Genomic DNA, 23,506 nt, shown 5'->3' on the forward strand with positions numbered 1-23,506 from the left:
GTGTAATTAGACCAAAGGTTCATTTTGCGCCGGAGTTCTCCTTTAATACTGGTATGGCAGTAAAATATGATGGCAATGTAACAACACACACAGAGCCTCACAGATACATGCACACAGACAAGGGCTAACCATACTCACAAACACAAATACACAAGCCTTAACTGTGATTTTATTATATTATAAATATTATTTTATATTAATATTATATTTTTTTTATTGTTAAACTATGATATTAGTTATTGATGTATTTTAAATGTCTACTTATTACTAGGCTTATTATAAATGTGCATTGAAGTTTTAAAATGTATATAATATAATACTTGAATTGAATGTTTTGGATACCACCATTAAATTATTGTTTTTATTATTATTTTACTGACTCAAAGTTCCCTCTCTTGGCACTCTGCATGTAAAATACCCCAATTAGTGTTTTTATGGGAGAAAAAAACGGCTGTCTACTGGCGTCGAGTAAGCCTATCTTTGGATAACTCTGTCTGTTTTTTAGGTAATAACGAGTGAAAATAGTTAGGTTAGATACATTTGAGTAGGCCTGTTTTGTTAAAGATCGAAAGCTGTAATCGAAAGCAGAAGGAAGCCCGTGAGCCACAAAGGTAAGTTTGCGTGCAGATTAGGCTAATTTCCGCCTATTAGACAGCCTAGTCAGCTCGTTTTTTTTGTTGTTGTATTGCATCACTTATAGCTCATAAACTTTTAAAATAGAGTTTAGGAAGATATATGTAACCACAACCATAAGCTTTGATTAGCTCTTAAAGCCTTGTCTCGTCAAAAGGCTCAACGCGACCGCGGACTTTAATGAACAATGCTGGCAGCAGCGAAGTCTGCGTCCGTTCCATTCTTATCAATGACAGCGTAAACTCGTATCTCCCTGCTCCCAAGTCATAAACCTCGTATCTCCGATTAAACATGATTTTGGGGAAATGTTGTGTTAATGTTGGTACACAACAGTATATAATTGCAATATAATGTATAATACCAACTTTAACGATACAATGTTTAATAACTAAAAAAATATGCAGTTTTTTTTATTTCCTGAAAAATAATGGTTTTGGAGATACGAGGATTCCGCCCGACAGCGACGATATAATAAATTATAAATAATTATTTACATTTTTTAATGATTATTTTACAATTATGTTTAAATTCTAAGCCTGAATACATTAATTATACATTAAAATGTATACAAAATGTTTTATCATTAGTCCAACTGATTCTGGGCAATGGTCTCCAGCCCTGTGTGCAGTTTCAGTCCAAATCTCTAAAAATTCACACCTATTCATGTCATTTTGAACAATAGAACTACTCTGACACTGCTTGAGAATGTAGTAAAATTATATTTAGCATATATATCCTTTTTTTTTTTTTTTACCATACATCAAAACATTGTTTAAAGAAACTATCAACACCTCGGTAAGTTTAGTAAGTAACTGGCAAATAATTATTTAATCTGTGAGCCTTTACAACAATATAAACAGGGGCAAGTGTGATGATTTGACGTCATGAATAGCTGCATGATCTTTTGACTCCAGTCACACTCATGCTGTTACTAATATGTGTGCTGAGAATTATTTGTTAATTTTGTCTTTGTTTTTTAAATGCTTTATAGAAGAATAATTTTTTTTTTTTATTAATTAATTCATGAAGAAGAAATGTTCTGCAAATCTCTGGACAAGGTTGTATCTAATGGTGCTTTAATCATAGGAATAGAAACATTTAAATGGGTCTTATACAGGCGATTTAGTAGGAATCTGCACTTGCAACTACACATTAAGTTTGTAGTAGTAAGAATTTTGTGGTCAGAGAGAGAGAGAGAGAGAGAAAGTGGATAGTCATGTAAAACTAAACTGGTTGTTTTAACTTTGACTAACATTTTACAAAAATGATTTTAAAAAATGTATGTCCCCTTTAACATTACAAAAACATTAAAAATCTTACCTACCCTAAACTTTTGAACTGTAGTGTAATTTTAATTTAAGAAATTCTTTCTTAATCATTTAAGATAAATCTTTGATGGATAAAGAGCTTTAAATAGTAAATAATTCAGAATAACAGTAAAGTACTCAATGTTTCCTGTTTCAATGTGTTATGGGTTAAGGTTTGCCCAATTAGCTTTGAGCAAAATGATATACGTAGTGGTGAACAGGTTAGGCAGTTTGAAACATGCACACAGATTGTTCTACAAACATTCTTTGCATTGTAATGCTATATAAAGTAGAAGAGCTGAATGTGCCCATGTATTCAGTACAGTAGAGCAGACCCAGGGTGCCTGTGCGTGAGACTAAAGCATGTTTTCTTCCTCAAGGTCCTCTGAACACTCACAGGCCAATGGCAGGCCATGACAGTAGAGCATGTGCACGTACATGCTCACAGACAGTCACACTAAAGTCAAGTGGTTTATTAAAAAGGAAGGTGAGTCCACACGCAAGCAAAGAAACACACACATCTGCTGAATGTGTCAGGGGGAGCTGGGATTCTGGGTAGAGGTGAGAGATCCTGCCAGGCATTTTGATTAAATCCTAGAGGAAATTGTAACTTCCTCTTGCAAAGGACAACTTAGGTCCCAGATCAACACACACACACAAAACTAAGCATACACGATTGCTTCACCCTCTTCAGCTTAAACCTTCAAATTGGTTCTGACTATAGAGAGAAGAGAGTAGGTGAACAATTCAAACCTTAGAAAGAGATGACAATTTGATATGGGAATATATAGAAAAATACAGCTGTTGTATCTGAATACAACATTCAACATTCTGTGGTCAAAAAGTTTTGTTTCCCCAAGTTTTTCCCAGACCGTTTCCACATGCAACTAATTTCCTGCATAGCTGTGCTAGTTTGACGTCTCTCCTGTCACTCCATGATCTCTTTTGTCTAACCTAATAATATACTTTCTCAAAAAAAGTGAGAAAGTGGGGTGTTATGGGGGGGGGGGGGGGGGTTATAGGAGGTGCTGGATTGCAGAGGCAGGCTAAATACACATTAATTGCCTATTAATGTGTGCCATGAATAAATTCCATGAATAATTGGCATGAATAAGTCTATGTAACATAAGACTTATTCATGTTTCTTTTCTTCTTCTTTTTTATCATGGCAAAAATTTGATTAATCACAATTTTTTTTCTGTGATTAATCACCATTAAAAAACCTTAAGTTTTTAATATATTTTATAATGTAATAATTTCACCGTTAATCTTCAAATTAATGTAGATATGAAGACAGATTTAAATATTTGTATAACAGGTAGGACATCTACAGACAGGGCTGGACTGGGACAAAAAATCGGCCCGGGCATTTTGGCCCAGACTGGCCCACTATATAACACAACCGAACTTTGCACGCCCTTGAATATGTATACCAACTCCTATTAAAACCACTAATGCCATAAGTGAATAGGAGTGAGTAAGAGTTAACCGATGAAATAACTACTAAGTTGAACTATACTCCACACAGTGATGAATCCTAAAGAAAGCTATAAGCTGGGATAGCAATACCGGTTTTTCCCACAGGTTTTTGTGAAATCTGTGGTGAGTGCACCTCTGTCCCTCTAGGGGGGTTCGGGGGCATGCTCCCCCCGTAAGAAAATGTTGTGCTTTTTAATATTAAATTCATCAATCTGGTGCACTTTGAGAGTTAAAAATAAAGAGCTCCAACCCATATTCAGTGTGCAAATTGAACAAAGAAAAACTCAAAACTCTTTTAGTTGTGATATAGTGTCTGTCTACATTACACTACTACATAATAATAGTTATAATATTAATCCCATGACAGTAATAGCCATATGTTGTAAAACAAATGCACTGAAAAATAAAAGCAACTTTCATAAATAGTTTCGTACTAATTTCTATACAAAGATAAGCACATGATCTTTTATTTTGACGGAAACGACATCGAGCTTTTATTTTGAAGAATAATATGGTTTACAAACTCATTACTCATTTTTGTCTCATTACAATTCTAATCAAATGCGTAATCGTCAAATATGCAGATGTGTAAATAATGCGTAACTGGGTAGTGGGTTCCTACATAGCCTAATGGTGTGTTCACACCGAACGCGAATTTAATTATTTGGGCGAGTAGATTACATACAAAGTCAATGCAAAGACGCGAATTAGACGCATCATTTGCGGCGGGCGTTGCGAATGACGCGAATTGTGCGACGCGTTTGCCGCGAATGTCTTCCGCGCAAGTTGAAAAATGTGAACTCGAGCGAATGTTCAAGCGTCTAACTAAACTATTTGACGCTCTATTCGCGTTCGGTGTGAACACACCATAAGTGTTGTGACAGTATAGCCTAGTTCTGCTTACCACAGTTCTCTGCACTCACTCATCTCTCTCCTTATCCTCCTCAGACACTTGAAGGGCCGTTGAAGTTTCTTTTTTCACGCTATTTCTCTGCACATTCCTTGCGTTTCTTCTCCATCGCTCTGACTATTTTGACAGATACACACTGACACTGCTCGCTCACTCAGAGCTCAAAGGGGGAGGAGTTTAAAGATGTGATTGGACCAGCCCAGTGTCAATCAAGAAAATAACCAATGGGCTGCTGATTTACGCGTTCCATCATGCGCCGGTCTGTGAGAAAAAGAAAAACCTACGCTGACTTTTTTGTCCAATGCATTACACCGGCACAAAGATCCCAGAGCCGCCAATTAAACAAAACTAAACGCAATGGGCCGCCGATGTACGAGTTTTATGGGCCGTTCAAAAAAAAAAAAAAAAAAAAATTAAGTATGAGATGTATCGGCCCACAAAGCACGTCGGCCCACCGGGCAAATGCCCGGTATGCCCGATGGCCAGTCCAGCCCTGTCTACAGAAATTGAATACAGTTAGCAAACAGTTTGCACTGCATGCATTTTAAATTATATATATGTGGCAGTTTGGATTTTTAGGTTAAGCCCGACTACGCCACCCGGAACGGTCCGGGAACCCACCAATACTTTAGATACAAAGCACACAGATACGTTGTGGCTGCGTCAGATAACAGACAATGAGAATGGTATAAAACAGTTTATTCAGAAACACCATTTAATAAAATACAACACAATCTCTGGTAATAAATCCTAAAAGCGTATAAATCGGACTTCACATACACGCGCGTTCACGCACACACACACACGGAAACGCCCCTTCCACTTCAGAACCTGGGGAATCTGTCTTGCTCATCGGATGGACACAGCAATCACTCGTGCTCTCAACACTCCACACACTGTGAACACTGCAAGCTGTCAGTCAAACCACCACCACACCCAGAAGACTTAAGGAACCACGGATCCCCCCAGATTCTGAAGGGAAAAGACAAGAACAGTCAATACAACAGTAATAAACAAAAGACACATATACTTTCCACATGAATTAGATCTATGAAGTGGATGGGTCACACGCGGCCAAAAAGGGGCCGTCTTTCTTCGAGAGCAACACCAGCAACCTGCTGATACTAATGGACCGTAATCAGCACAATAGGGGGTGATGATGGGTCATGCCCCTCCTCTTTTGACAAAAAAAAATAAACAAAATCACAACCAGGGAATCAAACACACAAAAAAAGGAACAAACGATACAAACCCAAATTAAACCAATCACTTAGAATGACATACAAGTATCAGGGAGACACACATAGACCTTCGTCCCGTATCAGGTATCAGGGAGACACACATAGACCTTCGTCCCGTATCAGGTATCAGGGAGACACACATAGACCTTCGTCCCGTATCAGGTATCAGGGAGACACACATAGACCTTCCCTTACTTGCCGGTCATGCTTGGCCTTCCGATATTGGGCGGCTACTTGCAGCCGCTCACGGGCACCATCAAAAGCCACTTGAAGCCGGGACTGATGCTCTTCCACCTAATGATGGACCCTACCAGCCACTGGCTCCTGCACCCGACCCAGCAGGAAATCCACCGGCAATCTAGGCTCCTGCCCAAACATCAGATAGTAAGGGGCTTCTCCAGTGGCCTGGTGGGGGGTGGTGTTATAACAGAACAGCACCTGGGGCAAACAGGATGCCCAGTCCCTCTTTCTCCCGGTGGGCAAAGTCCGCAACAAATTGTGCAGAGTACGGTTAAACCGTTCACACTGCCCATTGCCCGCTGGATGATATGGTGTAGTGCGGGACTTGCCCACCTGGTAGAGGCTACACAGCTGCTGGATAAGACGGGACTCGAAATTTCGGCCCTGATCCGAATGGATTCGGCCTGGAACGCCAAACTTATAAAACCACTCACCCACCAGGACACGAGCCACGGTCTCCGCCTGTTGATCCCGAGTAGGGATTGCCACCGTAAATTTACTAAAAACATCTGTCATCACGAGCACGTTCTCTTGCCCAGACTGAGAAGGTTCCAAGACGGTGAAGTCAAGGGAAACTATCTCATTTGGGCGAGAGGCCAATAAGTGTGCCATATAACTCCGAGCCACGGGTGCAGCCCCCTTGGCCTGTTGACATCGTTCGCACTGCTGCACCCACTGAGCCACATCGGCCGACATCCCTGGCCAGTAGCATCGTTGTCGTACTAACTCCAGGGTGCGCTCGATGCCTTGATGCCCATGGCCTTGATGTAATTGGGTCAGTACCTCAGGTCGCAACACAGCAGGCAGCACCAGCTGGAGCACCTCTTCACCACCATCGGGACGACGGACCCTTCGATATACCAGACCTTCTCGTTCCTCCAGACGGTCCCACTGTCGAAGTAATATTAACACCAGATTAGGTAAGGATCATCTCTCTTGAGGTCCTGGGCCTCGCCCTTGACGCCAATACCCAAGGGCTGCATCAATAACAGGGTCCTCCTCCGGCAGAGCCACCAATTCCGGCCCGGATCGACCTGGTATAGCCTGCACAGCCCTCACAGCGGTGGGTCTCATTGGACCTACAACAGCCGCACGCCTCAACAACTCGGGAACTACCATACCCGACTGACTATTGTCCCCTGCGGGCTGTTCCCCAGAAGGTAACCGCGATAACGCGTCTGCATTTTGGTTAGACTTGCCTGATCGATACTGCACTACAAAATCGAAAGCTGCTAATTCAGCTGCCCATCGCTGTTCTGTGGCGCCTAATTTTGCAGTGGCCAGGTGACTCAGCGGATTATTATCAGTACGGACAATACACCAATGACCCAGCAAGTATTCCCGAAATTTTTCTGCCATAGCCCATTTTAAGGCCAGAAACTCAAGCCGCATAGAACTGTATGTGGCAGTATTACGCTCCGCTGGCCGAAGACTTCGGCTAGCGTAAGCCACTGGCCTCACCTTGCCATCGACCTCTTGGGAAAGCACGGCCCCTAACCCTACATAGCTGGCGTCAATCTCTAAAATAAACGGAAGTCTAAAATCCGCGTAGGCAAGGACCGGCGCGGTAGTGAGTTTCTGCTTCAACGTCTGAAACGCTTGCTCGCACTGTTCCGACCACCCCGGCGCCAATTCCTGCCTCCGTCTACTCACTTTCCCTTTAGTTGCCTCGGTCACTAGCCGATGTAACGGAGCTGCTATCTGAGCGAACCCCCCTACAAATCGCCTGTAATAGCTAATGAAACCCAAAAAGGTCCCCAGCTCCGACACAGTCTTAGGGCAGGGCCACTGCGCTACCGCCTCAACCTTTCCTGGGTCTGTAGCCACCCCCTGGGACGATATTACATGTCCCAAGTACCGCACCGTTTCCCTGAAAAACGCGCACTTTTCCAGCTTAACTTTGAGGCCAGCGGCTCTCAGGCGACCCAGCACCATCCTCAATCTCTGCAGATGGTGTTGCACGGATGAGGAGTACACTATAATGTCGTCAAGGTCCAATAAGACAGACTGGTGTCGCTGGTCGCCAAAGAGCCGCTCCATCAAGCGCTGGAAGGTTCCGGGTGCATTGCACAGGCCAAAGGGCATATGAGTCCATTCGTATAGCCCAAAGGGTGTGCAGAAGGCCGTTTTATAACGACCAGACTCCGCAACAGGGACTTGATTATACCCGCTGGCCAGATCTAATGTAGTGAACCAGCGGGCCCCTGTTAAAGAATCCAATGTTTCCTCAATTCGAGGCAATGTAAACGAGTCTCTTCGAGTCTTAGAATTGAGTTGGCGGTAGTCTACGCATAAGCGCAGGCTACCGTCTTTCTTCTTTACCAATACCACCGGGGAGGCATATGGACTGCAACTCTCCTGGATCATCTGAGCATCTAAAAGCTGACTAATGTGAGTCTTAACCAACTCATATTCCGATGGAGGAATACGTCTATAGCGTTGTCGGACTGGAGTTTCATCTAGTAGAGGAATTTCATGAGACAACAGGTTAGTGCAACCCAGATCTCTCTCACCAGTGGAAAACACATCCTGGAACTCCCAAAGGAGAGCCCTCACCTGTTCCTGCTCTTCGTCCGACAACCCCTGCAAATCTACCTTTTCAACGCCCTCTGCCCCCAACACCACAATCTCATCACAGGTTACTGTCCTAGCATTCGCTGTGGGAACCTCAGTCAGCCCCACAGGAGGATCCACAAAGTACACCTCCTGCAGCTTCCCCAGGATTGTTGTAGGATATAAAACAGCATCTAGTAGACCCACGTTAAACACGGGGACTGAAACTGTACCACCACTTACGCGCACTAAAGCCGGAGAGGCTAATAAGCCCCCAGGTAACCCGGTCTCAAGGGGCTCAAATAATACTGTCTTACCACTAAACAGGGACGAACATGTAGCCGTTACAAATCTCAGAGTGCCGCCTGGAACACGACACACTCGATGCCCACGGATTTTGGTATTACCTCCGCATGTAAGAACGCCATCCACTTTTTGACAAGCTTGGAAAGCCTGGGATAATTCTGCATCCCGCGTTACTAAGGGTAAATCAAATAAAGCTGCTCCGTGTTGTCCGAAGAGCTCGCTATAGCAACGACTAAGAACATTCATTCCTAGAATGCCCGGAGTACTTGGATTAGCGCCTGGGGGGTCACGCACCACCAATATTCCACACCCAGATACAATACGACCACACAATCCGATGTCTAATTCCATGTAGCCAATGTAGGGAATTTCCAATCCATTGGCGGCTCTGAGCCGCAACCAGTGACATGACTGCAATCGATCCTGGCCCCACGGTTCAAACCACGACCTAAAACAGCTCTCTGTAATGGTCGATACCATGGAACCAGTATCTATCAGGCAGGGCACTGAGACACCCCCGATTGTAACGACAAGGTGTGGGCAAGAGGAGACTAGATGAGACGTGGAAGCGCCATCAAAGAACACGCGGGAGCCATTCGTAACCCCAACCGGACTGTGGCTCTGCAGCCCGGTGGGGACTAGTTTTCCGACTGGTTGGAGAGGCCAGACCTAACGTTGCTGGATAACGAGTCAACATGGGGATGAGCTGGAAGGCCAGGAACGTGCTGTTGCCGATTACACTCTCGAGCAAAATGCCCGGGCTGCTGGCACCGCCGGCAAATCACGGATGCAAGACGTGGCGGACGACCGCGAAACTGGGGACTTTGGCTACGGGTTAGAATCTGAGTAAGTTGATCAATTTGCTTTTGCTGCTGATGCAGTATTTCCCGTAATTCACCTAGTTCTGATGAACGCCTCCCATGTTCGAAGTTGATCCCCATATCGCCTTGAACCCCACATTGATTCCCGTGCACTAAAGGTGCAGATTGACTACGACCCCTGGCACCACCTGGCATCCCCTCCCGCTCCCAGCGAATAGCTTCACCTCGTACCTCCAAAAGTGTTGCAGCAGGCTGACGCCGTACTAGCTGTTTTAATTCTCGGCGTAACGCATTATCCAGCACACATTCAATAAATTGGTCCCTTACTATAACGTTTACATTCAAAATAGCATGCGGTGACTGTTGTTTAAGTTTATCAAACAGACCCAACAGTACCAGGGAGAATTCTTGTAACGTTTCTCCCTCAAATTGTCGCCGCGAGTAAAAAGCCTCTTGAAGTGCAACATAAGGTACTGCACAACTAGTAATGGGCGATATAAACGATATGCGATATAAACGATACAAAATTGGCCTACGATAGAGATTTTAATTCTATTGCACTATCGCGATAATGCATGTTGATGACGCAATCTACCCGCGAAATTTAGAGCCACAAGCTGCAGCCGGCTGCAACGCATCATCATATTCGTCATCTTGAATAAACATGGCTGAAAGCGTCAGCGAAACAGAGGAGCTCGTGAAAAAGACGGGTGCAACATCTATTATTTGGACTTGGTTTGGATTTAAGCCGTCCGACGAGCAGCAGGAAAATATACTCTGTAGAGTGTGTGGGGCAAAAGTTCCAGCTAAGAGAGGCAACACGACTAATCTGTTCTACCACCTCAAAACTAAACATGTCGTTGAATACCAGCATTGCCAGGCAATGCAGCCAACCGCAAAATCCAGTACGAAGAAGAACGCAGGACAGAAAAAACAAGAACTGATCCAAACCTCAATCCAACAGTCATTTTCAAAAGGTACTCCTTATATCAGGAAGAGCCCGCGATGGATTGAAATTACCAGGGCCATAACTGTTTACTTGTGTAAGGACATGGTCCCTTTTCAAACGGTAGAGAGACGCGGCTTTAAAGCCATGATCAGAGCTATTGATCCACGATATGAGGTGCCAAGCCGCAAATACTTCACAGAAACAGAGATGCCAAAAGTGTATGCCGAGCTCCGTGAAAATGTTGAAAAAGAGCTGCGTGACTTGAAATACTTTGCTACTACAACGGACCTGTGATCGAGCCGTACCATGGAGCCTTTCCTCAGTCTGACCGTTCACTATATAACGGATGATTGGAATCTTGGCAGCCGGTGTTTGCAGACGTCGTACTTCCCCGCTGAACATACGGCCGAGGAGATAGCACAAGGACTCAAGGAAGCGCTTGAGTCATGGGGTTTTAAAGAAGAAAGCCAAGTTTGCATTACTACTGATAACGGAACGAACGTGGTCAAGGCAGCGTCTCTGAATGATTGGACCAGGCTGCAATGCTTTGGACACAGGCCATCCTCGCCATCGGTAGGTTAAAACATTTTGTGCATATGCATAATATTAATATTTTAATAAATATTTATATAAACCCACTTGGTATTATATGAATATATATTAATTATTAATTATTTTTGTTTATATATATATATATATATATACACTCACCGGCCACTTTATTCGGTACACCTGTCCAACTGCTCGTTAACACTTAATTTCTAAGCAGCCAATCACATGGCGGCAACTCAGTGCATTTAGGCATGTAGACATGGTCAAGACAATCTCCTGCAGTTCAAACCGAGCATCAGTATGGGGAAGAAAGGTGATTTGAGTGACTTTGAACGTGGCATGATTGTTGGTGCCAGAAGGGCTGGTCTGAGTATTTCAGAAACTGCTAATCTACTGGGATTTTCACGCACAACCATCTCTAGGGTTTACAGAGAATGGTCCGAAAAAGAAAAAACATCCAGTGAGCGGCAGTTCTGTGGGCGGAAATGCCTTGTTGATGCCAGAGGTCAGAGGAGAATGGGCAGACTGGTTCGAGCTGATAGAAGGGCAACAGTGACTGAAATAACCACTCGTTACAACCGAGGTATGCAGCAAAGCATTTGTGAAGCCACAACACGCACAACCTTGAGGCGGATGGGCTACAACAGCAGAAGACTCCACCGGGTACCACTCATCTCCACTACAAATAGGAAAAAGAGGCTACAATTTGCAAGAGCTCACCAAAATTGAACAGTTGAAGACTGGAAAAATGTTGCCTGGTCTGATGAGTCTCGATTTCTGTTGAGACATTCAGATGTTAGAGTCAGAATTTGGTGTAAACAGAATGAGAACATGGAACCATCATGCCTTGTTACCACTGTGCAGGCTGGTGGTGGTGGTGTAATGGTGTGGGGGATGTTTTCCTGGCACACTTTAGGCCCCTTAGTGCCAATTGGGCATCGTTTAAATGCCACGGCCTACCTGAGCATTGTTTCTGACCATGTCCATCCCTTTATGGCCACCATGTACCCATCCTCTGATGGCTACTTCCACCATGTCACAAAGCTCTAATCATTTCAAATTGGTTTCTTGAACATGACAATGAGTTCACTGTACTAAAATGGCCTCCACAGTCACCAGATCTCAACCCAATAGAGCATCTTTGGGATGTGGTGGAACGGGAGATTCGCATCATGGATGTGCAGCCGACAAATCTGCGGCAACTGTGTGATGCCATCATGTCAATATGGACCAAACTCCCTGAGGAATGCTTCTAGCATCTTGTTGAATCTATGCCACGAAGAATTGAGGCAGTTCTGAAGGCAAAAGGGGGTCCAACCCGTTACTAGCATGGGGTACCTAATAAAGTGGCCGGTGAGTGTATATATATAAACAAAAATAATTAATATAATATTCATATAATAGTGCATAATTATATTTTAACATTATACTACTACTATAATATTTGCCTATATTACTGCACAGTAATGTTGCATTTACGTTTAGAGAATTTGCCTCTGTTCAGTTGTATACCCAATGGTGCTATTTTAATGTTGCATTTGTGTTAAATGATGTTCAATCAATCCTAATCAAGCATTCCAATAGGTGTAATGATAGTTGTTCAGTGTGTGTGGGGAGAGAGAGAGAGAGATTTATAGATGAAATTAACTAATAATATCTTACAAATTTGTCAACAGAAAAAAGTGTGAAAGACCCTCGAATTGACCGTGCTGTTGGCGTATGCAAGAAGATTGTGAGTGCCTTTTCATACTCTTGGAAAAGAAGAAAAGAGTTGAAGAAAGCCCAGGCAGAGCACCATCTTCCCTTTCCTCGGCTCATCACAGAAACACCAACAAGGTGGGGGTCACGTCAGATGATGATCCAGAGGGTGCTTGAACAAGAGAAGGCCCTATCACAGGTACTGAAAGCAGACAGGAAAACCAAACACCTGGTACCCACTTGGCAAGATACAGATGTCTTGGAATCTATAAGCCGGACCCTCGGCCCACTGCTGGAATTCACAGACGCGCTGTCTGGAGAAGATTATGTCAGTGTGTCGTACATAAAACCTGTTCTGCATCTTTTCAACAACACTGTTCTTGCTGCAGCTGATGATGACACAGAGCTGACCAAGGACATGAAGAGAGTCATCCTAGAGTACTTAAACGAGAAGTACTCAGACCCAAAAACAGTTGACCTGCTGGATATGGCCTCCTTGGTCGACCCACGGTTTAAAGATGCATATATAGCTGATGACCGCCAGGAGTTCATCAACACCAGAGCGGTAGCAGAAATTCTGTCACTGTTGGAGGTGCAAGCTGCAACGGTCAGAGAGCCACTGCCGCACACAAGCACAGAAGCAGCAACTGATGGTGCTGAAGCAGCTTCTTTGAGGCAATCAAAGAAGGTAAAACGGAGCCTGGGAAGCTTTTTCAAAAAGACCTCCGATGGCACAGCTGCTCTCGCTGACAGAGAGGTCATCGAAATAGAGCTAAAAAGTTACCTGCAGACAATGCAGGTTGATGGAGAGACTGACCCACTGGACTGGTGGCGGCTGCACCAAGCTAATTTTCCAAGGGTGGCTAGACTGGCCCAGAAATATCTCTGTATCCCGGCCACAAGTGCTCCTTCGGAAAGGGCATTTAGCTTTGGTGGCAACATTGTTACATGCCACCAGTCTCTGTTGAAACCAGAGACTGTGGACAAGCTTGTGTTCCTGGCTAATAATCTTTAGGGCCTTACAAATGACAAATGGTGTGTATTAAACAAAATCTCAGTGTTGTGCCTGATTTTAGGATTCTTTTTAACTGAGAAGACACCAGACAGTTTTTCTGTTCTTTGCATATTTTGTGTCCTTTAAGAAAATAACTACAACTACATTTGCACTTTTTACTGTATATATGGCATGGCTCTACTGTAAAGAAACTTTTATACTTTAAAAATTTTCTTTTGTTGACGTATATGTCCCTTATACTGGAAGTATCTTATTTATTTAGTGCTTTCATTTAGCACTTTAGAATGTTTTCATTTGAAGTATCTATGCACTACACTTGGAAGACTTTTCTTTATTCAAAATAGCCATGCCTAATACTGGAAGTATATCCCTAATTCACGATGTCCGTTCCTTTATTAACAAGACACCAGTTTTAATTTCATTAGGAGAACAAAATGTTTAAAACCAAATGCGTTACCTTAGGCTGCAGGTTTGAAATATGTTTTTATTTAAAGTATCTGTGCATTACACAAAATAATTTTCTTTGCCTAATTAATACTGGAAGTATTTTCAGTACAGTGTGTATGTTGTTCCTTAACTAAAAATACACCAGTTTTTCTGTTCTCTGCAACTTGGGTGGCATTTAAGAACCAAAGACTTAAACAAATTAAGTGTAGTGCCTTTTAGAAGGCCATTTATCTGCAAAATTGTGTTGTATAATTGCAGTTTTGCTTTTGCACAATAAATGTTCTTAAAACGACATACAACGTTTCTTTATTTCTTAAAAAAAAAAAAATGTAGCAGTTTGGCTTTCCTAAGGGTCTATATAGCCTGTTCTGAAATGGTTCTATTATAATTTATATATCGCAATATATATCGTTATCGCAAGAGGCTGCAATGTATATCGCAATATGGATTTTAGGCCATATCGCCCATCCCTATGCACAACCATATAGCTCGCGTAGTGCTAAAATAACTTTTGTTGGGTCAGCTTTATCCATACTTGGTCGGTATCTAATTTCATCTCGAGCCTCTCCTTCAAGATGATCGAACAAAAAGAAAGCCCTTTCAGCAACAGTCATAGTCCGCATGCGCATACACGCTTCTGCTTCTTCAACCCATACCGGATCTACCATTGAATTTTGGACAACGCCGTTCCCGCGGAACAAACACAAAGCGTTCGACGGTACCAATATTTGAGTCGACGGAACTGGGCGTTACCGGTCGCGACGCACTACCAGAGGCTGCGCCAGGATCAAGCAACTCAACTGGTGCCCGCTCCTGTCGCAGTCTCTCATTGTCAGCCTTTAACTGAATCACAAGATCTCTCATTTCCTGTAACTCAGCCTCCATTCCTAAATACTGTAGGGGGGGCACTTACCAGACGAATATCCTCCGTATTGTAACCACTCAAACACATAAAAGAAAAAAAAGAAAAAAACAATCACCGTGTCTGAATCTGAACGACAGCCACAAAACCCTGCCGACCATACGCCAAATGTGGCAGTTTGGATTTTTAGGTTAAGCCCGACTACGCCACCCGGAACGGTCCGGGAACCCACCAATAATTTAGATACAAAGCACACAGATACGTTGTGGCTGCGTCAGATAACAGACAATGAGAATGGTATAAAACAGTTTATTCAGAAACACCATTTAATAAAATACAACACAATCTCTGGTAATAAATCCTAAAAGCGTATAAATCGGACTTCACATACACGCGCGTTCACGCACACACACACACGGAAACGCCCCTTCCACTTCAGAACCTGGGGAATCTGTCTTGCTCATCGGATGGACACAGCAATCACTCGTGCTCTCAACACTCCACACACTGTGAACACTGCAAGCTGTCAGTCAAACCACCACCACACCCAGAAGACTTAAGGAACCACGGATCCCCCCAGATTCTGAAGGGAAAAGACAAGAACAGTCAATACAACAGTAATAAACAAAAGACACATATACTTTCCACATGAATTAGATCTATGAAGTGGATGGGTCACACGCGGCCAAAAAGGGGCCGTCTTTCTTCGAGAGCAACACCAGCAACCTGCTGATACTAATGGACCGTAATCAGCACAATAGGGGGTGATGATGGGTCATTCCCCTCCTCTTTTGACAAAAAAATAAACAAAATCACAACCAGGGAATCAAACACACAAAAAAAAGGAACAAACGATACAAACCCAAATTAAACCAATCACTTAGAATGACATACAATTATCAGGGAGACACACTTAGTGTGTCCCCCCCCCCCCCCCCCCCCCCCCCCCCCCCCACGTTCCTCAGTCCATCAGTCGAGGAACACACACTGTCACCACATCAATTTAGAGATATCCTGGCAGGCTGCACGCTAGCGCGTGTTCTGATCCACTTGAGCGTCGTCCTCTTCCAGATAGAGACCCGCGCTGTCGAATTACAATTCCCGTACAAGTTCACAAGAAAATACAGTTCAGACAAGAGGCGGAAGGCGACCGATAAGTGAGACACCCTCCAACCCGTCCGGGGTTGTCTGGCGTCACACGCAGACAAAAGCTACAACAAGTAGCGCGAGCCATCAGCGTCCTCTTAGCCTCCCGAAGGGTGCCAAGCCTGCTGCAACACCTCCACGCCCTGTACCACTGCGTTAAATAACTCAAGCTGCGCACTCGATGGCATGTTAAATAACAGGCTCGCTATGATGAACATTCATTCCACGTGTCTTCATCCTCCTCAGCCACACTCCTGAACCTAAACCGGCACCCCGAGAATGACGTCACTTCCCGAACACGGAATAACACGCTTGGCTAGATGTCCGTCGCAGCTGTTTTATATATTCACGGAACACCATATTTGGGAATTAACCCTATAGTGGCTGATGACATCACCACATATAGATTAATCCTTATTAAAGTTATTTAGTTATTTATTCAAGAGCAGTGAGTAATTGTCTCTGATACCTTTGTTCTTTGATTAACTTTACTGACTTCATTGGCTGCTGTCCCTTTAAGTTCTGCCGCTGCTGACAGAGAAGCGGATCTCACACATGCCTTCTCTCACAACTCTTTACGTTCATTTAAGACTTTATTTAACTAATTTAAGACTGCTGCTCAGTCTGCTCTTATGAGGATACTCGACAAAACGGAAATTTTGGCATAATTCCGTATGTTAGTGTTTGTTCAACTGCAGAGAGCAGAAAGAGAACTCGATTCTGGCGCGCGTCTTGCAACGTTAGTTGCGTTACGTTACGTTAGGCAAGTGCTCGGCTGCTGCGCGCGCTGATCGAAAATGAAGCGGTCTAAACCCTCTGGTGCACAGGGACGAAAACGGAGAAAGCAACAAGATAAAAAGAAAGCCCAGTATAGAGGTAAGTCTTCTCATCTCATCCATTAAGGTGTCAAATGTTCTGGCCATCGGGACAACCGGGAGATTCCCGTGGGCCCGACGTGCTTTTTGGGCCGATACATACATCTCATACTTTTATTTTTCTATTTTTGTCTTAACGCGGCCCATAAAACTCGTACATCGGTGGCCCATTACATTTGTTTTGATTTACTTAATTGGCGGCGCAGGGTTACTTCCAAATATATAACTTACTTTCAAGTATAGAAATTTGTACAATACAGTTTCCTTTATTTTTCAGTGCATTTGTTTTACAATATAGCCTATGGCAATTACTGTCATGGGATTAATATTATATCTATTATTATGTAGTAGTGTAATGTAGACAGACGCTGTAATAGGCTATGTGCACAAGCGTAATTTCGAACTTCCGCTATTGTCAGAAGTCGGCATGTTAGTTTCCGGTTTACGGCTGTTCATCCGCAACCGCTATAAACGAACAAGATGAGTGCTGCTGTTGTACGGAAAAAAGAGTTGTTAAACACATCTAAGTTTCTAAGAACTGTAGGTGGATCTATCATCTAACGCCCGTTTCACACATACCCCGTTTGCAGTGCGTGTTGCGGTGCAGGAGCAACGCGCGTTATAGTACTTTCACATATGATGCGTTTGCAGTGAATAACTGATCCGCGGCTGTACCACAACACATACTTACTTTTTTTTTTTTTTTGCGCGCGTCGCCCAAAATGTCTATTTTGTGCAGCCACTGCGCACGAAGGTTGATGTTTTTCGGGAAGCGTTGGAAGCTCAAATGGCTGTTAGCGACTTGAAGCAGAGCAAAGTGGCACACAGCAGTGCTCCTAACGCATCATGTTAACAGGTTAGGGCTTTCACTTTTCACACCGTTCCAGATGTGGCACTGGCACGTATAACAGCAGTGCAGCGATCGTTTCTGAACCGAATCTATTTCTGCTGTGCTGCATTAAAGTGACACCGCATGTTTCGTGGTCAAAATGCACAAAGAGGGGAGGGGAGGAGAGGGGAGGGGAGGGGAGGGGAGGAGAGGGGAGGGGAGGGGAGGGGAGGGGAGGAGAGGGGAGGGGAGGAGGGGGGAGGCGTGTCTTAAATAGTGTGGTTGTCTTTTGTATTGTACTGTTTGTTGAGCCCTTGTCTAAAGACAATTTTCTACCCCCCTGTGGGGATAGACAATAAAGCTTTTTTGAATTGAATTTTGAATTGACCTGAAAATGTAGTAATTTCACCATAAATGCGTTTCATTAAATAAAATGTAGTAATCTCACCCTAAATGCATTTAATACCGGTACTACTATTTTTCACAGTCATCTGAAGACTGTGAAAACCAGGGTAAATCAAGGAAAACTACAATTAAGGCGACATAATGAACAACACTCGTCTCATTCGTGGAGGTGGAAAAACAAGTTCTTTGTGACATGCAAGATCTATTGTAGGCTATTACAATTTAAATGCAAAAGAAAAGGCATGTGAGTCGGCTGTTTTTGCCAATTTTAAGTTTTAATTTAAAATATTTGCCATTTTAATATAGTAAATTTGACCACTTGCTTGAGCAACTTAATATAAGTAATGCATGGAATAATAGCCCTAACTTGCGTTGTTTAAATTGTGTTTAAACGTGCATACATCCATTAAAGAGTGTGTACAAAGAGAATCGCAATGCTGACAACTTTTTTTGAAATAAAAGTTGCAGCACAACTTCTGGATTTTAAATAAAAATAGTAAGTATGTGTTTGTGGTACAGCCGCGGATCAGTTATTCACTGCAAACGCATCATATGTGAAAGTACTATAGCGCGCGTTGCTCCTGCACCACAACGCACTGCAAACGGGGTATGTGTGAAACGGGCGTTAGATGATAGATCCACCTACAGTTCTTAGAAACTTAGATGTGTTTAACAACTCTTTTTTTCGTACAACAGCAGCACTCAACTTGTTCGTTTATAGCGGATGCGGATGAACAGCCGTAAACCGTAAACTGACATGCCGACTTCTGACAATAGCGGAAGTTCGAAATTACGCTTGTGCACATAGCCTATTAAAAGAGGTTTGAATTTTTCTTTGTTCAATTTGCACACTGAATATGGGTTGGAGCTTTTAGTTTTGAACTCTCAAAGTGCACCAGATTGATGAATTTAACATTAAAATGCACAAAATTTTCTTACGGGGAAATACCCCCGAAACCCCCTTAACCTTGTAGCAGCCCAATAGATTGTAATAATAGTAGGCCTAGTGGTGGTAGTAGGCCTAGTTGTAATTTATCTACTAAAAGTTATTTATGGTCAGATAAAATATAGTTGTACAATGCAACTATGATATAAATATCCTTGAACGTTCTTTGTAGCATTTGTATGAACAATTTATTGTTTAAGTTTTTGAGTAACTATAAGAGCATGTTTAGTTTAATAAATACTTATAATTTTTTTAAGGGGGGGGGGGCAAAGCAACCAAAGGGAGCCGGCCCTGGTTGTAGGTTGCCAGGTTGAGCTCACAAATGGGTTGAAATTTGTATAATGTGTTGATTGTGTGAGTAGGATGCGTTTCATACAAGATCTGGCAACTGGACAACATTGGAATAATATATTGATCAGTCTGTGATATTGATGTGATTATTCATATTATGAGGTTTGGGCCATAAAATTACGGGAGCAGGAATTTTTTACATTTTAAAAAATGATTTTATCCTAATTGTTTTCTTTATTTGTTTACAACAACATGTTGTAATACATGCTAAACGTTCTGGCTTAAAGACTTGCAATAATGAAGCTTTAAAGGACAAGTTCGGTATTTTACACTTAAAGCCCTGTTTTAAGATCTGCTACCACAGAAACCGAAAATTCTCGGGCCAGCAGCATGTGTCCAAATTTCAATCTTAACCGTTCTATTTCATCAGAAACGATCTTAAAACAGGGCTTTAAGTGTAAAATACCGAACTTGTCCTGTAATGTTTTAGAGTCATAAATGACTCAGGCCCTGTTTAGGCCTGATATTAAGAAGCATTTTTGTCAATCTGATCACAAGTGGATGACACTGTAAACGGAGTTTAAAACATTTCGTCCACTTTCAATCAACTTCCAGAGCTAACCAAAAACGCATTGACCGGATTGCTTAAAGGGGTGGTATAATCCCCTTTTCACAAGATGTAAAATAAGTCTTTGATTTCCCCAGAGTGTGTATGTGAAGTTTTAACTCAAAATACCCGACAGATATTTTTACACAGCATTTTAAATTTTTTACTTTTTGAGGGTGAGCAAAAACGCACCGTTTTTGTGTGTGTCCCTTTAAATGGAAATGAGCTGCTGCTCCCGGCACAGAGGGCGGAGCTACAACATCTCATGTGTTAGCACCTTAGATTACCTCACACAGACATGCACTGAAAATTTCAAAAACTTTTAGCCTTTTATGTTCGAAAGGGGAGTCAGACAATGATGGAGAGACTCAAGAAGAAGTGACAAAATGTAGACAACATTTCTGAATTTATGTAGTCATGTGTAGTTTTATTCTAGTCATTGATTAGCATATTCTGTCATAATCTATAAATCGCATTCCCGGGGGCGGGGTTTATATAAATTTCAGGGTTCCTGATGTCACTAAGCCTGGAGAGAGTGTGGAGGGTAGGAAATTGTTATTTGATTTTTTGAAGGGGACTGGATTAGATAGGCGGATTTAGTATGAGTGAAAGTAAAGGGTAGATAAAGCCTGAAGATGGCAGTAATGCAACTCAATGGATGCCAACTGCCGTAAATCCAAAGAAGAAGAAGAAGAAGTCACTAAGCCGGGAGGAAGCTTGTGGAGTCCCTACCAGCCGTTTGTTTCCTTAAAAAGCTATTTCTTTATCTCCATTTGCTTTGAACGTTGAGCGTTGCAACTTTGCAGATGTTGTTTATGCTCAAACAGCATTATTACACACTAACTGAAGTAAGAAAAGTGAAATCATAATCAACCACCCTTTAATTCATAGTGTAGCTAAATGTTAATGTCGTCGAGCGAGTTTGAACAAGAACATAAGACCGCCTATTCTCCGCCTGCTGAACTAACGCGTAAACATTATGGGAAGCACGTTAGCTGATCAGCTAAATTTGGTTTGATCATGATGACAAAAAAACGTACTAAGCAAAGTGTGAGATAACATTGATCTCACCGTTCCTGATTTCTAAACGCACTCACCACGCTCGGCGTGGTCTTGCGGCAATCAGAGCAGAAACGAAACTTGTTGCTTGCTCTCAGAATGTTTTTCCATTGCAAATCTACAGATCCACACGCAGAAATAAAACATTTAATATAATTTTTCTAAGCATGTTTAACAGTGTTGCTTGCAGTAGTCTTCCGCCTGCAGAAATAGCGTCTTGCACGTAAGTTATTTTGTGGTTCATATAGCCTAACAGTTAAAGCGACAATGCTGCCAAGTAAAGATTGCATATAGCTCTAGAAGGTAGTTCCAGAGTCTCTTTGTGCTTAGTTGTAGACATTGTTTAATTCATGCATTGATTATAAGATCATGGACACTAAATTCAAGACATTAACTTAGAATTAAGTTACTTATTCCATCCTTTCTTTTTTTTAAATCACATTTATTAGTTCAGTGAAGTTATAGTGTCATGGGAGCTTGTCAAAATATTTCCCTAAAATCTGTTTCTCCTTTGTACTGTTTGCTTTTCATGCTATAGCTGAATTCATTATGAGGACATTCCACACACACAATCATCAGACTGAGTTTTCCATGCAGTGTACACATGGACATATTTCCTCTCTTTCTTCATATATCCAGAGTTGACTGCCATCTGCACCTCTGTTTGACTCCTTTGAGAAAAACAGCATCCTCCACACCAACATTGGGCCATCAATGTAGTGAAAGGTCAAATATTGTACTTAAAAAAACAAAACATGTATCCTGCCATTTAAACTGCTCTTAAAGCCCATGCAGGTATACTTAATTTTCCGCATTCCGCTGCATCCTGCGCACAGTTGAGTGCTTAAGCCTTTCAAAGTAAACTCTTTTGACCGTGAGCTCGTATAATATGCTTTTGTGGACCATTCTTTTCAAACGCTCAAATCACTCTCACATGAACTGCACACGTCTTCACACGGCGCAGACATCAGCGGACTGTGGTGATGATGAAAAAGATAAGTGAAGTATACATTGGACTTTACTTTGGACTTTTAGTTTAATATTAATGCAGCTGAAGACATCAAAGTAATCTGGTTAATTTCGGCTGTTTTCAGATTAGTATAATAAGCAGAACTTTTTCTTTGTTTTAGCAATTTTTGTGCAACTTTTTGCAATTTATTTCAGCAACTGTGCTGTGGATTTTTGAAATACTCATTAGCCAAAGTTTTTTTTAAACTTGTTGAAATTGCTATGTTGAAGGATATGTCACTTCAGAGAGCAATAAGCGAGAGAGGATAGGATGTTTTTGGATGGTCAGTGTTTGGATCAGGAGCAGGATTTTTTTTCTCTGAAGCTGTGGTTAAAGGTTTACCGTGCTGCGGCCCCGGGGGAGCATCTCACTTTCAAGCATGGATTTGTCTTGGTGGCTCCTCTTATCTCAGGAAACTGTTTATCGCCAGCTTCCCTTTCTCTTTGCTTTGTTTCTTCCCTCCACTTTTGCTTTCCTGTTTAGTTCTTCCTGTTGACATTATTTCTGGTTTACCATCTTTGTCCACCTCTCTGACCATGTGCTTCATTCAAAATAATCAACGAACTCTGTTTAAACTCTTACTAAGCAACATTTATTTCCTCGTCATGTCTTTCTCCTGCTCACCACATGCAGTTTCCCTCCAGCCGTCTCAGTGTTCCCCGCATGCAGTCTACCACTCACCTACATCCACCCACAATGCCATTACAGTAGCTTTCTTTCATACTCTGTCCTTCTCTTCCTTCCTTCCTTTCTGCTTTCTCTCCTCCTCTCTATGGCCTGTGACAGAAAGGATAATTAACGAGCATCATAAAGCGCTCTCTCTATTAGCCGTGCTGTGGTGAGTTTGCCAGCTCTGTCATTCTGAACAAAACCATGCGGCTCTTCTATTTGATCCGCACTTCAAAGAGGGATCCCCACTGTTCTCCGCTCAGCGCTCTAATTGTGTCCTCATTTTGGATGGGGCAAAAACCCCCAACTGCTTCAAAACCAGCCAGTGCAGGGCAGAGATAGCTCAGAGAGGGGACACACACTCAGATAACCGCTTTGGGAGAAGTTTTACTTTTACGTGTGATCAGTTTCGTGATTTTCCTAGTAATGCTTAGGACTTTAGGCTGAGAAATTGGTCTTGGATCAGTAGAGCAATATTTACTTAGTGCTCACAAAGGTCAGAAAAAAGTGTTGATTAAAGCTAATGAAGCTAACCTGTCTCTGCGAGCTATGAACAAAAAGGGCGTCAATAACCATGAAGGACACATTAACCATTCTCAAATGCCACTTGTTGTCCGATTAACGTGTTATACATGATGGATGAAGCCAAATTAAAAT

At 42.5% G+C, this 23,506-nt stretch overlaps 1 protein-coding gene across 1 annotated transcript in view; it reads left to right on the forward strand.

Moving 5' to 3' along the window:
- The first annotated feature begins 2,308 nt into the window (after positions 1 to 2,308).
- The window catches only part of nkd1 (NKD inhibitor of WNT signaling pathway 1), a 53,159-nt gene continuing 31,961 nt past the window's right edge, over positions 2,309 to 23,506 (forward strand). Inside the window, exons 1-2 of the mRNA XM_056233835.1 lie at positions 2,309 to 2,427; positions 21,811 to 21,897. The gene's annotated coding sequence lies outside the window, so the exon portion shown is untranslated. The remainder of the gene's footprint in view (positions 2,428 to 21,810; positions 21,898 to 23,506) is intronic.

Source organism: Rhinichthys klamathensis, unplaced genomic scaffold, assembly GCF_029890125.1.
Source record: "Rhinichthys klamathensis goyatoka isolate OS25496 unplaced genomic scaffold, OSU_Roscu_1.1 h1tg000378l_1, whole genome shotgun sequence".
In the NCBI taxonomy this organism is placed as follows: Eukaryota; Metazoa; Chordata; class Actinopteri; order Cypriniformes; family Leuciscidae; genus Rhinichthys; species Rhinichthys klamathensis.